The sequence below is a fragment of the Mercenaria mercenaria genome, chromosome 9 (assembly GCF_021730395.1).
Source record: "Mercenaria mercenaria strain notata chromosome 9, MADL_Memer_1, whole genome shotgun sequence".
Classification (NCBI taxonomy): Eukaryota; Metazoa; Mollusca; class Bivalvia; order Venerida; family Veneridae; genus Mercenaria; species Mercenaria mercenaria.
Genome location: NC_069369.1, coordinates 64,603,399 through 64,620,862, shown reverse-complemented (window position 1 = coordinate 64,620,862; position 17,464 = coordinate 64,603,399). Strand labels below are relative to the sequence as shown.

Genomic DNA, 17,464 nt, shown 5'->3' with positions numbered 1-17,464 from the left:
TTTGTTTGCAGGGTATCTTAAAAGAGAAGATAAATCTATGTTTCAACTGCTCTTGACGTTCATTACAACTAAACAGTTATCCGCATTTTCACAGCACTCAGTGTGTATCATTGGGAAGTATTTATATATTTAGTTATTTTCAATTTATTATTTATTTCTTTTCTACCACTTTGCAGTCACTGCTGTAAGATTCTATAATCATAGAATCTCTAGAATAAAATACTAGTGACACATTCTTACAGAGTAAAATGAGCTGCAAAATACAAAATCGATTACTGAAGGCCGCTGTATATCCGTATAAACTAATAAAAGCACGTAGCATATGAGCAAGATAGCAACATAGAAGAAGTTGGAAGCCAATTTTATACACTTCATATTATTTTTTAATAGAATCTAATAAATAAAATAACTTTGTGCACCATGTATGAGGGGTGTTTTTAAAAGTCACTGTATATATTAATATGACGTCAGACGAATTTATCACTGATTTTGTAGCACGTACATTTTGATCACACATACCCAGACTTTACATCAACGATCAAAATGCCAGACTTTATCCCTGGTGTCAGTGAATAGTCCTACTTGTTCTACATTTATATATGTGGGTCTGGAATATTGTAATCCTGAATTTATTTTCTCTTAACATATTAATCTCTACTTTTATTTGTTATCTGTATATACACTTGTTAAAACGTCGGTTCAAAAGCTCAACACAGCTCAATTTGTATTATTGTCTTCTCTTGTCGACTTTAAATAAAATTTTGTTTACTCTGTCAACTTTAGTTACTTCTGCATGCTAATTCTACTTTCAACTGGATACATACACTTTCGACAGGTTACGTACATCAAGTACCATTGACGTATGCGAAGAATACGCTAAAAGGCCCGTTTGTCAATCGTTTCCCTCCACTTAGATACAGCATCCGTGCTGAACGCCTAATGCTTCGGCACCATTATACTTAAATTACATGCTACATAACAGAAAGAGGCATTGTTTTTCTTCTTTGCTAGAGATATGTAAGTGCAATGTAATCACTATTTTTCCAACTGCTCTTGGTCCTGGACCAATGAAGGAGTGCCGGCAAATCAATATTACTTCGTTTTGTGTACAGTTCGTTCAAAAGAATTTGCTTTGTTCCTTTTGTCTTTTTACTCGAATTACCATACCATGATTCAGAAGCGGAAAAACTGTATTTAATGAAATGTAAACTGAGATGATAGAAGGAAACTGTAGAAGTATCATGAAAAAAGGTTTTAGGAAAATGACTTTAATTGTAGCGTCATTCAGGCGCTTAAGCACCGTGGTTTTTAATATCTTATTAAGTTATATGGGAAATATTATGTTCTGGATTTAAAGCTTTTAAGAGTGTATCTTGTAATCAAATAATACAATAGGCTTGTGCAATAATATGATGCAAAACCTCGACACCACGAGGCAATGCCACGATATAACTTCACTTTCGCAAATTATTGCACTACCGTCCCTTCGACTTAAGGTATTAGACCCCTAAAAGTAATGTTTACAAAATGGCATTTGGTTGGTATATTCTCAAAGTTGACAGTGTTTCGCACTGTGTTGCAATTTTTACCGTGCCGTTTTTTTTTTTTTTTATAAATTTTGTATAATTTATTATATATCCTCAAGCTCAAGTAGAGACAAATTTCAAAGTAATGGCCACAATCCAAAATGTTTGCAGAGAATTCATTTTACCATTTTTGATAAAAGAAACATCAAACTATTGGTAAACAATTATAAAACACAAAATAAAACTGTCAATGTCATTTTTCTAGGGTGCCTCAAGTACACGGATTTAATGAGACAGAATTCTAACTCCCAACACTGAAAAATTGAGGTCGAGTCCTGCGGGTCTGTTTTGAATTTTGCTCACTTCATTCAAAAATAACCTTGGGGCAAATGTAAAACCTACCTACATTTCTTCCACAACATGTAATCTAAAGAGTGAAGGAAAAATAGAGAACTTTTACCACATGTAACTCAGTATTTTTAAAGATGTTTAACTCTACCCCTTCTGTTTCAGAGGTAAATTCACTTTGAACAGCAAGAAATTGCTTATCAAATGAATTTTTTTTTTGTACAATAAATCAATTATAGCTAAGTCTTAAAATAAGTAAAAACTTACTAGAAAAAAAGGATAATAAGGGAAAAAATTGGTCCCAGTGGGGCTTGAACTACCCCCTAAAACAGTCAAGGGTCCTGAAAATAGGCGGGTCTAAGAGTGTTTAAGGTTGAATGAATAGCTCTTTAAAAAGGGGGTACTCTATTACGGGTCTAATACCTTAAGAGCGAAATTGTTCGAAGACGCGATTTCAATATCGCACTTTCGTGTCCTGTTTATGCAGTTTTGCATCGTATTATCCTACCATCTTCGGTGCCGTAATATGTCTAGGTCGATAATTATGATAATACTTCACATCATATTATTGTATTGTCTCCCTTGACAATCTACAGGTCTATGATAAATCAAAGCCCTGAAAGGACTGATAGCCAGTGCTTACTGAGTGATATTTCAGGCTTAGGGTTAGGTTTAACAATATGGCGCCACTTTATGATGTTAACCAATCAAAACGCCGTCTCTCCATGCTGTTAACCAATCAAAGAGCTCGGAATTTTATTTATGCGTGCTGCATTACGAGTAGAATTTTAGGTATGCGCCTGAGTGGGTTCATGTAGAAAAACTGATACAAAGGACAGAGTGAGCGGAGTGATTCCGAATATTTCGAATGTGAATATAAAGTTCATAAATATTCTAGAATCCGTTGCTGCTTGTTTTTGTTGTTTAAAACAGAAGTCCTCAGTTGCTCACACACTCACACAATACCAAGATAATAAAAAATAAATATGAGACTATTTTTTTACACGTCCAGAATATCTGTGTGATGCGTTCACATAGAAATAGAATGAAAACTCAAACGACGAGAGGATGAAACTTTGTAGTTGATTTAGAGCTATAGCCAATTGCTAAAGCACTGGCTAAAAAGGCGGAATAACGCTGACCTAACGAGCACTGCATTCTTCATTTTTTCATGCAACTCTAAGTAGGTCAGACTCTTAGTAACACTCTTCACGGTGAAAAGGTGGATATGTACGTGTTTTAAAGTCTACAGGAGAAATATAATGGCTAGCATGTGACTAGTGGACAAATTAGAATAACAATTTTTATTCGCTTTATGAATTAAGGTCGGAAATTCGTACGCTAAGTAAATTACATAAGAAAATAATTACTTTTCCATCCCGGTTTAACGGACATTCGTTAAGTACTTATTCCTCGATTGTCATGTATCAATAGATATGTTTCGATTCCCAGAAACTTTAAATTTGGAAAATATTACTTTGGACCTTCATAAATATATTTTGTATACTATATTGTAAGTACAGAAAGATGTACTTGCAGATTTTTCAAGCTGTTCTGAACCTAAACCTCTCCATGTATTATGCTTTATTCTGACAATTTTAAGATTATTTTCTTTTATATAAACAGAAAAGGATTTTACCGTGTATTGTCTTGTCGATTAAAATACGTTTCGCAAAATGACATACTTTTGGCTATTCTGCCTAAAAAAGGATTCAAGATCAGTTTCCTTTCCTGGTGTAATTTGAACGCATTAGAATGGAAATAGACTTCAGTTGTGCGTGCTTTGTTGGCAAATAAAATACGTTTCTTCGCTCAGACGCATCGTTATTAATTACGCAGGTCGTCGGCCTTCGCCATTAGATTACTACGCATCTGAACTCAAAACCGTGTTTTATTTGCAAACAAAGCACGCAAAACTAAAAAATATTTTCCAAATAAAAATAATCAGGACAAGCCGAGTTTGCCAATTATCTTATATTACTTTGCATCGACTGGTATTTTATACACAGATTTAAGTTACTTTATGGAATTTCATAGTAAACGACTGTTTCCTTGGAAACATGTCTTGATAAAGTCGCAATAATTGAGGTAATCAGAATGGAAACGCATATTTTAAACTGATGTTTAAGCATTACATCTCCGCGTCATTTGTCAGAAAAGTAATGAAACCAAGTTAAATAATGAATATCATAAAATGGTACAGTAAAAATAAAAAAAAAAATCTATCAACTTGACTAAAATCATTTTCTTTGGAAACAGATATCATTAATATAACAATGATCAAGCGTTTTTCGGAAAAGGTAAATAAAATAACCCCATGAGTTCTGTCCACCAATGTAAGTTACAACTTCTAATTTTGCCACTTAATGGCAGGGGATATCCAATTGCCTTGAAGAATACAGGGTCCTTGAGGGGTCCTTTGTAAAAAGAGACCTGAAATAAAATTCAGTTGGCATTAAATTTTTTAAGTATTTAGGATAATGTGTAAAGCACTGGTGGACACGAAATAAAAATCAACTACACAAAACAATACTAGAGTAATTGATTTATATTATGGCTTGTTCTTCGTAAGAGTTCCGGTAATGTCAATTAATGATATAAAATATAAATATCACTCGTTTATAAAGTTCTGTATTAATAGAAATTAAAAAACGTTTTGTTGAAAGAGTGAAGCATATTGTAATCTGAACGCATTGTTATCCCCCGCCTAAAGCGAAGGGACGTATTATTGGCATTGTCCTTCCGTCAGTCCGTCCGGAGCCATATCTAGGAATTTGTTTGGAATATTTAAATAAAACTTCATATACGTGTTCAAAACTATAGGGAAATGTGGCATGTCAAGTTTCAGTCATATCGCTCAAGCAACACCAGAGTTATGGCACTTAGTAGTTTCTAGTGTTAATTAACCATATAGGGTACTACAAATATGGCAATTTCTGCTTCATAACTTGTGACATATTTGACCTAGAACTATGAAATTTAAATTAAATCTAGATCACCATAATATGGTAGTGCACACACAATTTCGCCAGGATCTCTTTAGTAACTTCCGAGTTATTGTCCTTGTTATTGTTTAAAAATCCACATATTTGTACATTACAAACTAACCAATTGATAAAATTTCATTAAACTTCTTTCAGTTTTTGCCATGAATATTTATCATCAACATGTGAAGTTGTGTACCCACACCCTGTCACCCAACCCTTCCGGTCACACCCCTCCACCTCCCCAATTATCCACCCCACAAAAAATTCTTTTTTCTCTTTTTTTAACCGTAAACCTTACATGAATATTTATCAACATGCAAAGCTGTACCCTCCCCCTCCCCGCTCCTCCACCCAGTCACCCCCATCACCCCGATCATGTACCAACCCCAACAATTTATTTTCCATCAATATTTATTACCAACATGTGAAGTTTTTTACCATCACCCGGCCACCCCCACCACCCTAAAAAAGTTTTTTCATTCCATTTTTAAAACATCTTTCAAACCTAATATTTATCAACATGTGAAGTTGTAACCCTTCCCTCCAATCCAATCACCACCCACATTCCACATTCATTTTTTACTTTTAAGTTCAAATGTAAAGAAATTATTTGCTTCTTAGTAACATCCTTAACTTTTTGCCGGATATATGTCTTTGCCATTCCTCACCACAAATTCATCCGGCGGGGGAAACCAATTCATTGAATTTGCTTGTTTCACTTCTTTTCTTGTCAGACTCGAGACTACATTTTAACAGAATTAAAGTTGCTATGTTTTTATTGATGTTTTTCTCATATTACCATATCAGGGCACAATATGCAAATTAAAATGTCAGGTCTAATTGGCTCATGTCAGCAGTTAATTGAGTTTATTCATGAAATGCAGAATAAGTCCAGAGAATGAAAGTGTAGAAGCATCTAGAAGAAAGAATTTAATTGTAGCGTAATGCAATCGCATTATCACTCCCAGAAAGGGAATAAAGACGATTCTGAAGCTTTTTTCTGTGTTAAGTCTTATTTTGGTATACTTCCATAATTATGTCCGAGAAGGACAAAGATTCTGTTAAAAAACTACGTTAGATGATAGAAATTATTCAGAAAATACAGTTTCAAACAGTTTACATAAATGTACAAAAACAACGTACACATCTTCGTTCAAATGAAACATTAAGCTAGAATTTTATGATGCAAAGCATTGATTTTACAAAACATTTAATTTCGAGTTAAACTTACACGGAATTATATATTTAATTGTTATCGAAATTATCCATTCTCATGTAAGTATATAATAACCTTTTGGGGTAGAATCCAAGCATGTTTGATAATAATTATGTCAAATAACTAGAGCTATCGGACTTACGACTATTCAAAAACGCTTAAAGGTCGTAGTAAATCAGAATCTGATCAAGAAATGGATTTGGTCGAACGTTTAACAAAATGATTTTTTACACTTAAGTGCGCTCGCTGACTGCTTAATACATGTTAAAATTTCACTGAAGGTCGTCTTACAATTTGACTTTCCTATCTTGGTTGCCCAATCAAGATATAATTATTTTAGCATGTGTATGAATTTAATCAACATATATTGCCTTAGAATATAAGAACTATTATATTTGTAAAATATTTACATTAACCGAAATTCATAAGAAATGCAAGTTTGTAAAACTCTTATTACTTCCCTTTAACTATCTGTGATGCGCAACCAGGATAGATTCGAAATGAATGAGGTCCAGATCTATAAATTGTTTTAAAACATGCGCGTTGGTTCAGATTATTGAAATATTATAGTATCTATCAAATGCAAATGAAAAGTTAGAAATTATATTGAAATAGTCCACATTATGAAATGGGTCTTTTTGTTCCTTAAATAAATCTCTAGCGTAATAAACTAAAAATCAAAAAAAAAAAAAAAAAAAAAAAAAAATCATAAAATGTAAATGTGAATGACCACCTTTAATATTAAGGTGATAAACATGTATGACATTAATAAGTGTGCGAGATGAAATTATATATTTTGGGGGAATGGCTGTAATAGGGTGGGGGTTATAGGTGCATGGGTATGAAAGATTATATGAAAACAGTATAAGAAATCAGTGTGAGAATTGTTAAAAAGGAAATAGCACTGTGTGTTTGTGTGGGGAAGGGAGAGGGTATGATGTATACTAAGAATCCCATGAGATATAAATAAATAAGTATATGAGATGTAATAAATATGAATAGGGGTTTCAGGAGGAAGGAGAAGAGTATGGGCTTTAGGGATACTAAACTACATATAAACATATGAGACAAAAGACAAAATAAAGTGTAAGAATAATATATAATTTTTGTGGGGAAGGTGGGAAGAGTAATAAAAGGAAACTGGGTGAAGACAGGTGGGGCTTAGGGGAGGGGGATAAGGAAACCTAAGAAGCAATATGAGATGTCAGTTAATTGTTAGGAAACAAATGAGTGAAGAGGGTGGGCAGATGTTGGAAATAAGAAACATATACAGATATAAATCAAATTACAAATGCAATAAAACTTAAACCAACACTAGTTACAAAATCTGATATTGATACCTTGACATTTAAGGTATCTGACCCTTAAGCAAAAGATGTCTGTCATTTATCACGACTTATCCTTATATGGGTTTTGATGATTATAGGGGCGGAAGTTAGAAAGATAGTGAAATTGAGAAGCTTGCAATAAAACTTTAATCCAAATGCGACAGGAAGAGTGTCACAGCTCTCATTCGAATAGTCGCTCAGAATCAACAAACCAGTATTATTTTATCTTAAAATTCTAACAAATATACTGTATTCCTTTGAGTCCGATTTGGAACTCTTTGACATTAAGAATTAGGACTAATGAAGTAGGCCAGCAGAACTGTTTTAATGACATTCGTTATTAGGTTCTGTGGTTGACAAAAATACGGTTTATTTGATTATAATTATTATAGATTTCAGTATGATCAGCTTTTGTTGACTTACTATGATGAACTCGTAGACATTTTACAGATTATAGAGAGAATGTCGACAACTCAGTTTGTTTTTAAATATGCAGTGAAATCAGACTGCTTCTGGTTTTGCTAAAAAGGTATAGGATGTATAAATACTTTAATGTTCAGAAAAAATATACATATCATTTAATTTGCTAAACATCTCTTAAATACTCGTAGTCTTGTCAAATGGATAGACCTGAAAATTCCCATCCACACACTGTGCAAACAAGTATGAAAATGAAGAATATTTTTGGAGAATATATTCCATATATATTAGAATTGATCACCATATTTTTTTCAGTAAGTACATTCTGCTTTCTTAGGAATTAAGGTAACTTTTGTTGATATCGTAAAACTGCGTCTTGTTTGATTTTTGCCAGACCTGATACAGCCTGGTGCACGGTTTAGAAGTAAATGGAATAAAAAAACTCGCTTAGATTGCTTCGTTTCTATTGACGTTATTCTCGTTTTACCGTAACTGGGCGCAGTATGCAAATGATGATATCTGGTCTATAACAAGTTATTCGTGGAATGCAGTCAAGCGAAACATATTACGACTGCTTTCCCTGGTCAAATGATATTAAGAAATGAGCATGTATTAACCCTTACCCTGTTACATTTCTATAATGAACTTGTCCATCTTTCAATTTGGACAGTGCCATTAACTGTTAAAAGGGGTGCACACCATAAAGATACTGACTGAATGGCGAACAAAGCCGATCATGATCAGACTGCACGGATCAGCACTGGTCGCAAAGGCAGAACCAATCGTGTCCAGCATGATAAGGGTTAAGTATGTTACAATGTAGATATAACTATGTTCTTGCATCTTGAGAGCTGTGAAAACAGTGTTGAATGTGTCCCTTCCTGTGAAACACCTTTTTTTTGCTGCTTTGTAGCTGATTTTGAATGCGCTTCCATAAATTGAAACGTAATAAATATTGTAAATATATGTCTACCACCCTAGGTAAGTAGGGATAAATGAGGGAATTTCGGTTATAGCCCCTTTTGTATTTTTTTAACTTTCTTTGCACAGATTATTTTTAATGCAACTCTGATTTATTAAACTCCGCAGTAACTGAATGTTTCCTTGGAAACAAGTCTCACGACATTTATAGTGTTTTCAATTAAATCAATCGGAAACACCTAATTTGATATTGTGTTGGAATGTCACGATTCATTGTCAGTTATTACACTTTAGACAATAAAGCATCGAATTGCAATTCTGAAAGGTCACTTCTCATATTGTCATTTATACAAAATATACGTAGAGGATATTACATGTGTGTCTTTTCATATTGAATTTATTAAACGAGTTAAATAAAATAATAAAATGTGAGGCTCTGTCGACCATTTTATAAATTTTATTCAACTCGTTTAATAAATTCAATTTGGAAAGTCACAAATGTAATATTCTTTTTATCACATGTTAGCTTTTCCTGTCGAAACATCAAAAACTCTACTTTCTAAGTCAATTTGACCAACGTCTCATACACACACTATAAACGTCGTCGATGTCAAAGCTTTATTACTCTCGTGTATTATCATTTTAATATCATGGCTTTATTTCATTCCAGCGACGACAAACATGTGATAAATTCATATCTGGCTTTGTTTTAATTACTATTTATAAAGTTGCTTTCAGTTTACAGAATGGTCATCATAACAATGCAATTTACATTTACATAAAAGTAGACTGTAATTTAGGATAAATATTCCCCATCATTTGCCAGGAAGTATTATCTGTGAAAGCAATTTACTTCTTTAAAATTACTCTTGCATTTTGTCTTTGACAAACTAATTATGTCAACCGTATAACCTACAATGACAGATTTAACCAAACACAGTAACATTTCTATAGTAAAACGTCTGTACAACACTTAGAATTCAGTCTGTCAGTGGTTGTTCCTGTTTTGTATTTGCCCTTGTTTATGCAATATAAACTTACATGTATATCTTTTACAATTTTATGGCACATAAACTTCTCATTCCGTAAATGATTTACACTAATCAAATACAATTCCGTAAATGATTTACTCTAATCGAATACAGAACGGCGCTAAATAGGAACAGTCAGGTTGTAAAAACACAGCACCGCTAATTTTTAAAAGAGGAAACATATAACAATATATGAATGATGTACACATGCATATATATACGAGATAGGAAAAAGGACAAAACAAAAACATAAAGCTAGGAACACAGTAAAATTCAACCAGTGGAGAGTTTAAGTACATAAACTCACTTCTTAATACCAACAAGAAAGTAATTCAGTAGGTCATGATTAAGACAACTCAAGATGAATATTGAAATCTTTATCAAACATTATATATTATGCTTGTGGTCCAAATTTCTTTGCCACTGCTTCAAAAACTAATAATACAAACACATTCGATGAATTGGTATCCCCCGCCGAAAGGGTTTGTGGTGAGGAAAGGCAAAAAACTATATCCGGCAAAAACTTAAGGATGTTACTAAGGAGCAAATAATTTCATTAGCCAAGAACAATTTAACAGAAAACGAATGTTTTAAGTGTACATAATAAATGTATGTATAATAAGCTTAGGAGTTATTTGAAATGTGAGCTTAAAGTGTAACTAGAATGTTTGGCACCAAGTGTCGCTGTTTAACATGTACATTTGAACTTAAAAGCTCTGACCTCCAGATTTGGTTAAATATAATCTTTCTTTCAAATTGAAGTTTGGTCATATTATGAACATTGGAATATGAGTTTTTGTTTCTAAAATATTCCAAACATTCCAAATCAAGAAAAAAGATGACCGCGTCGGGAATCGAACCCCGGAAAGCCTTCTTAAGAAATATAACATTTATTTCCAGATATTTAAAAAGATATTTTTGTTTGTTGTCGAAAGATCTGGAGGCCAGTCCCTTTAAAAGAACAGATGTCCTTAAAAAGCACAATCAAGTAAGAAATCTGGAACGTGGGGTGGTGGCGGGGGAAGGGGTGTGGTAGGGTGTGGTTACATCTTCACATGTAGATAAACATTCATGGAAGGTTTGAAATTAAAAAAAGGAATGGAAAACCATTTTTTTGTTGGGGTGGGGAGGGGTAGGGTGTATGACCAGGGTGGTGAAGGTGACCGGGTGTGGGTACACAACTTCACATGTTTATAATAAATGTTCATGGAAAAAAATGAAAGAAGTTTAATGATATTCTATCAATTTGTTGTTTGTTATGTACGCATATTTGTATTTTTATACAATTAAAGGGCAATAATTCTGAAGTTACAAAAGAGATCCTGACGAAATTGTGTGTGCACTACCACATTATGGTGATCTAAATACAGTTTAAGTTTCATAGTTCTAGATCAAATATGTCACAAGTTATGAAGCAGAAATTGCCATATTTATAGTAGCATATAGAGTTAACACTAGAAATTTCTAAGAGCCAAAACTCTGGTGTTACTTTGGCAATCTGACTGAAACTTGACAGGCCGCATTTCTCTATTATGGTGAACATGTATATGAAGTTTTATATGGTCCCGGACGGGCGGACGGACGGACAACGCCAAAACTGTATCCCTCCGCCTTTTGCGGGGGATAACTATTATTCCTGACGTACAGGAAGTGTTAATAAAAGTTGTAACCCTAAGTAAATCTCTAACATATTAACATAAAAATAAGATCTTGTAAAACGCAAAAATGATCGCATAGATATAAATAACATGAGTACCAAATGGTCCTAGGTCGCTCACCTGAGGAACATCTCTCCAGATGACCAATAATCGAACTTGACCTTGATTTTATCAAGACAAACAATCTGATCAAATTTCATGAATATCCAGTGAAAACTGCAGCCCCTATTGCATGCACACGGGTTTTCTTCACTTTGACTGGGTGACCTAGTTTTTGACCCCAGATGACCAATATTCAAACGTGATCTAGACTTCACCCAGACAATCATTCTGATCAAATTTCATGAAGATCCATTGAAAAATACAGCTCCTATTGCATACACAGAGGATTTCTTTGAACTGAATGGGTGACCTTGTTTTTGACCCCAGATGTATACTAATTGATCCTGACCTAGATTATATCAAAACAATCAATCTGATCAAATTTCATGAATATCCAGTAAAAAGGCAGTCCCTATTGCATACACAAGGTTTTTGGTTTTTCTTTGATCTGATTTAGTGACCTAGTTTTTGACCCCAATTGACCCATAATCGAACTTCACTTATACTTCATCGTGGCCATTATCCTAATAAATTCATGAATATCCAGTGAAAATGCAGCCAGCCCCTATTGCCCTATTTGATTTGACCGAATAAAGAATAAAGAATTTATTATTATTATTATTATTATATTATTATTATTATTATTGACCCCAGATAACCCTTATTCAAACTTGACCTAGATTTGATCAAGACAAACAATCTGATCAGATTCCACGAATATCCAGTGAAACATGCAGCCCCTATTGCATACACAAGGTTTTTCTTTGATTTGACCTGGTTACCTAGTTTTTGACCCCAAATAACCAATAATCAAATTTGACCTAGATTTCATCAGGAAGATCATTCTGATCAAATTTCACGAATATGCAGTGAAAAATGCAGCCCCTATTGCACACAGTTTTTCTTTGATTTGACCAGGTGACCTAGTTTTAGACCACAGATAACCCATATTCAAACTTGACCTAGATTTAATAAAGACAATCATTTTGATCAAATTTCATGAAGATCCAGTGAAATATGCAGCCCCTATTGCATACACAAGGTTTTTCTTTGATTTGACCGGATGGCCTAGCTTTTAACCCCATATAACCCATATTCAAAATTGACCTAGAGTTTATCAAGACAGACAATCTAGCCAATTTTTATGAAGATCCAGTGTAAAATGCAGCTCCTATTGCATACACAAGTTTTTTCTTAGATTTTACCTAGTGACCCAGTTTTAGATCCCAGATGACCAATATTCAAATATGACCCAGAGTTTTTCAAAGGCAATGATTCTGATCAAAGTCATAGAATCAAATAAATTACGCAGCCTCTATTGCATACATAAGTTAAGTGTGGAGAGACGACAGACGACGGACGACGAACATCGAGCGATTACAGAGCTCAGGTGAGCTAAAAAGAAAATTTATCAAACAGTAATCGTTCATGCATACAACAAAGAAAATAAACACAATTTAAAAGCTGGGCGAAACTGACAGAAAACAAAGATCACAGCAAGTCAGTTCAATCGGGCTTTAAGAACTACCTAAGTTTTAGTCTTCTACCTTTACTGGCAGACACAACGCAAGACTGAGCTCTAAACATGCGTATGTAGGTCATAATATCTTCTTCATAAATTTTACTGAACAACTGAACGTAACTGGATAATTGTCATGACACACATTCACACCATGTTTTAAATAACTTCCCAACAAAGACAAGCTTTTAACATACCTTGCCGTAGAGGTGTCTCCAGATAACTATTAAATTCCAGAATCAAACCCGAATACAAATTACGCAGTTAATTATAACGTTAACCCCGCTGACGGAAGTTATTTGTAATGTTAATTGAGAACGTTCGTTCAAGTTTTTAATATAACTAAACACGCTAGAAAATGCAATTAACTGAGAAATATTTATCGCATCAGATGGTACACGTGGTCATCCCATTATAAACAGTAGACATTTACAACACTAGATCTCTCTCAAATATTAGATTTTGGCATACAGTGATATTCTACAGATCGTATAAGTATGTTCACATTTTATCAAATCATTTTAGTGAAATAAAAATGTTCCAGTCAGTCTGTTAGTCCTTTTAGTACACAACTAGAATCGCATTCATACACATTTGTCTATACAGAACTTCTGATTAAATATGCTACAGAAAAGGAAATGTTAAGAGTTAATTGCTATTGATTTATTTCCACGTTTTCCCGATGAACATCAATTATATTTTAACAGGTTTATCATCGTGCAATCTTAATGTATGCTTTCAATAAAGTGGTTAACTTCCTGTTGATATATTTTACAGACAGACAGTCATGACTTTTATTCAATATTATTACGCTAAAGAAGCACAAGTTTCAAGTAAGTACGATGAAGTATTTTTCTATGCATGATACCAAACTCAGCCATTCAAATGATATTATAACACAATTCTGGAAAAGGCGTAGATTAATTAACTTATCAATCAGTGTACGTAAATAGTACATATCTATGCAGTGTTAATTTACGTTTGTCTTTGATCAAATAGAGGATATTACACGAGTGTCTTTTCATATTGAATTTATAAAACTAGTTGAATAAATTAATAAAATGCGAGGCTCTGTCGAGCATTTTTATCAATTTTATTCAAGGAGTTTCATAAATTCAATGTGGACAGTCACAAATGTAATGTTCTTTTTATCATAATTAGCTTTTCCTGCCGAAACATCTAAAAATCTACTTTCTTTAACAAGTCAATTTGACTAAAGTCTCCCATACTTTATACGTCGTCGAAGTCAAAGCTTTATTACACCAGTGTATTATCAATTTTATTGAATGGCTTTATTTCACTCAGCGACGTCAAACGTGTGATAAAGTACATTTTCAAAGTGATATTATATGGCAACTGACGTATGTATGCAAATGCCCATTGATGTGACTATGTACTTTAACAGCACAACATGTCTCTGTACATGTATAATTATGTTCACCATTGTGATAAAAAACATTTTCGGAAGACTAATTATATCCTGATGAAAATATTGAAACAAATTTAGCAAAATTAGTAAAATTTATATATGCCGTACAGCAGCTGCAGCTTTTGATAAAGACTAGACTAAGTTTTTATAAAAAGTCACATGGTAAATAAAAAGCATTTGTCAAAACGCCTTATAATGTATATGGTCAATATACCTGTTTAAAAGTACGACAGTGCTGCTTTTTAATTAATTATTTATTAATTATGAAATTCTGGTAAGCAAACTGTTCACCGGAGCTTTTGAAGACAGAAATTTCAGAAAATTTGTCTAAAAATTATTTTCGACAAAAAACAACAAAAAAAATTAAGATGATTCTATTCTGATGGGTTTTAATTAAAAATGATAAAATTTAATTATATCATTACAGCTTAATTAAATTGTTATAATAGTATAATTAGAATTAAGTTATTATCAGTAATGCAACGAAAGGCAGGGGACATCAACTTGACCGCCTGAAAATACTTTACAAAAGACAAGCTTAAATCCAGATGGAGATGATAGGTATTACCTTATATGATGAAAATATAAAATTTTTGTAGTACCTATAAATATATCCAAGATCAAATTAAAAACATTCCATAACATATGTGCAAAATGTCTACTCCAATGTTGTCACTCTTGCACATTTAAAAAACAGATATGAGTTTGTCTGTATACCAGAGTTCTACTGACATCTGTTAAGCTACGGCCAATGACAAGTTCAGCAGTGGCTATTGATTTATCGTTCTAACAGGACTACAATAACGGCTATGCATGTAACAGTGTGTATAACACGACTTCTTCTATCAATCGTCCGACAACAATTTGTGTTTTGGACCGGTGTAAAGTTGAAACAAATCTGATAGATCCCTTGGAAGCATGAAATGCAACCAAGCAGAACTAATAGCAGATTCGGTTTGATTGAATCTGTTCATGAAAAGTAATTTAAATTGCAACAACCACCACCCCAGCCCTGGCTTAAGTGGAATTCTATTTCATAGATATTGAAAAAAAAGTCATGATTTCAAATGACTCAAAGGACGAGGAACTTCAGCACTTAATTGTTCGCACTAAATTGTTCTGGACTAATGTCAAAATTCGAATAAAAACACGAAACATTATTTCTGATGCCATGTAACAAAACATTCGGACCTCTTACAAAAGTTTAATCGGCAAGCCATTCAAAAACGTTTGTTATTCTCTATAATTTCTGTATGCATATCGTGGCTATAATTTGTAAATGTATGATAATACAATGTGTAAGAAGAACATTTCGAAGCATAGAATGCAACCAAGAAAAACAGAGGCAGACTTGGTTTGTTTGAGCCTGTTGTAAGGAATGATGAAATGTGCAACACTCCTCACACCCTTTAGTAACGGCTTAAGCGGAACTCAGATGTTGAAGTAACACACATATTGAATGAGCTCAATGATTTCTAAGAACAAGAAAATATGACAACACTGAATGAGAATTTTTACGACCGACACACAATACTTAAACACTTCTTTTATGATAGATAATAAAATATGTAAGAAGATCCTTTGGAAGAAAGGAATGAAACCAAGCAAAAATAATAGCATTTTTAAGAATCATTTAATGGAGTAGTTCATGTTAAGATGAACAATAGAATGTTTGTCTTTTACAAAACGATTTACAGTGAAAGTTGTTCGATTTCGGAGACATAGAAATCGTTCAATTTAATGAATCTGAAATTAGAAATATTAGGCGATTTCATAAACTTAAGTGTATAATCTGCTTATAGTTATATCACGTTTGTGTTACTTTGAAGTGATTTATCTGATTTAAAATCTATGAACCTCAAAGTAGTTGAAACGTATCGGTCACTTTTTTATCTATTGTAAAATCATTAATGTTTTATGTTTAAGCAATAAGAGGGCATCTAAGGCCGAGTGGTGAGTGGTGAAGGTATACTTCATTCGTATAAAGCTCTCAAACTTGTAAATAAGTACACTAATCGTGTTATAACAAGATCTGTTTGCAAAACATGTATGTCCCTAATAATTTCTTGTCCCATTTTCAGTCCCGTGATCACGATGACCTTGATCTTTCACATACTAACCCAAAACCATATTCATCACCATAACCATCATTAACATCAAAAGCCAAATAATGCCGTCAAGTTTGAAGATACTAGTCAAGTGGTTCTCAAGTTCCTGAAAGGAAACTGTTTTCAAGGTTCATCCCTTGTGACATTGACCTTAGACTTAATGACCCCCAAAACAATAGGGGTCTTCTATTTCATTAAACCTAATTAGCTATCAAATGTGAAGGTTCTGGGTGAAATGATTCTAAAGTTACCGCGCAGAAATAATTTTCAATGTTCTAGTCCTTACGATCTTGACCTTTGACCTACTGACCCCAAAACAATAGGGGTCATTTACGTTATTATTCTAATCATACAATAAAGTTTGATGGTTCTGGGTCAAGTGTTTTTATGTTATTGAGAGGAAACCGTTTTCAATGTTCAGGTCCCTGTGACATTGACCTTTGACGTATTGACCCCCAAACAATAGAGATGCTCAATTATGCTTCAAGTCTGAAAGTTCTATGTAAAGTGGTTTTCAAGTTACTGTGCGGAAATTATTTTCAAGGTTCAGGCTCCTGTGAGCTTGACCTTTGACCTACTAACCCCAAACACATTGAAGGCTCTGGATCAAGTTGTTTTCAAATTATTGGGCGGAAACCGTTCTAAGGATTCGAGCCCGTGTGACCTTGATCTTTAATCTCTTTAATCTGTAATCAAAACCTAATATGAAATAAGGCAATGCCTCAATTGGGAATCGTTACAGTCCACCAGCTTGCCCAGAAATATGCGTTTCTATCAATTTAAAGGTAGATTTTTTGAATAAAAGCCAATACTGCCCATATTTGTACTGATGTGCAAGACGTTGCGGTTCGGAAAAATTATGTGGACGCTT

The 17,464-nt window shown here is 33.5% G+C and overlaps 1 protein-coding gene across 4 annotated transcripts in view; it reads right to left on the bottom strand.

Annotated features, from left to right (window-relative positions):
- Positions 1-17,464, bottom strand: part of LOC123548064 (uncharacterized) — a 69,040-nt gene that overhangs the window by 4,536 nt on the left and 47,040 nt on the right. Inside the window, exon 1 of one of the 4 annotated variants that reach the window (XM_045335293.2) lies at positions 15,088-15,205. The exons of the other annotated variants lie outside the window; for them this stretch is intronic. The gene's annotated coding sequence lies outside the window, so the exon portion shown is untranslated. Of the gene's footprint in view, positions 1-15,087; positions 15,206-17,464 lie in introns of those variants that run through there. 4 annotated transcript variants of the gene reach the window in all.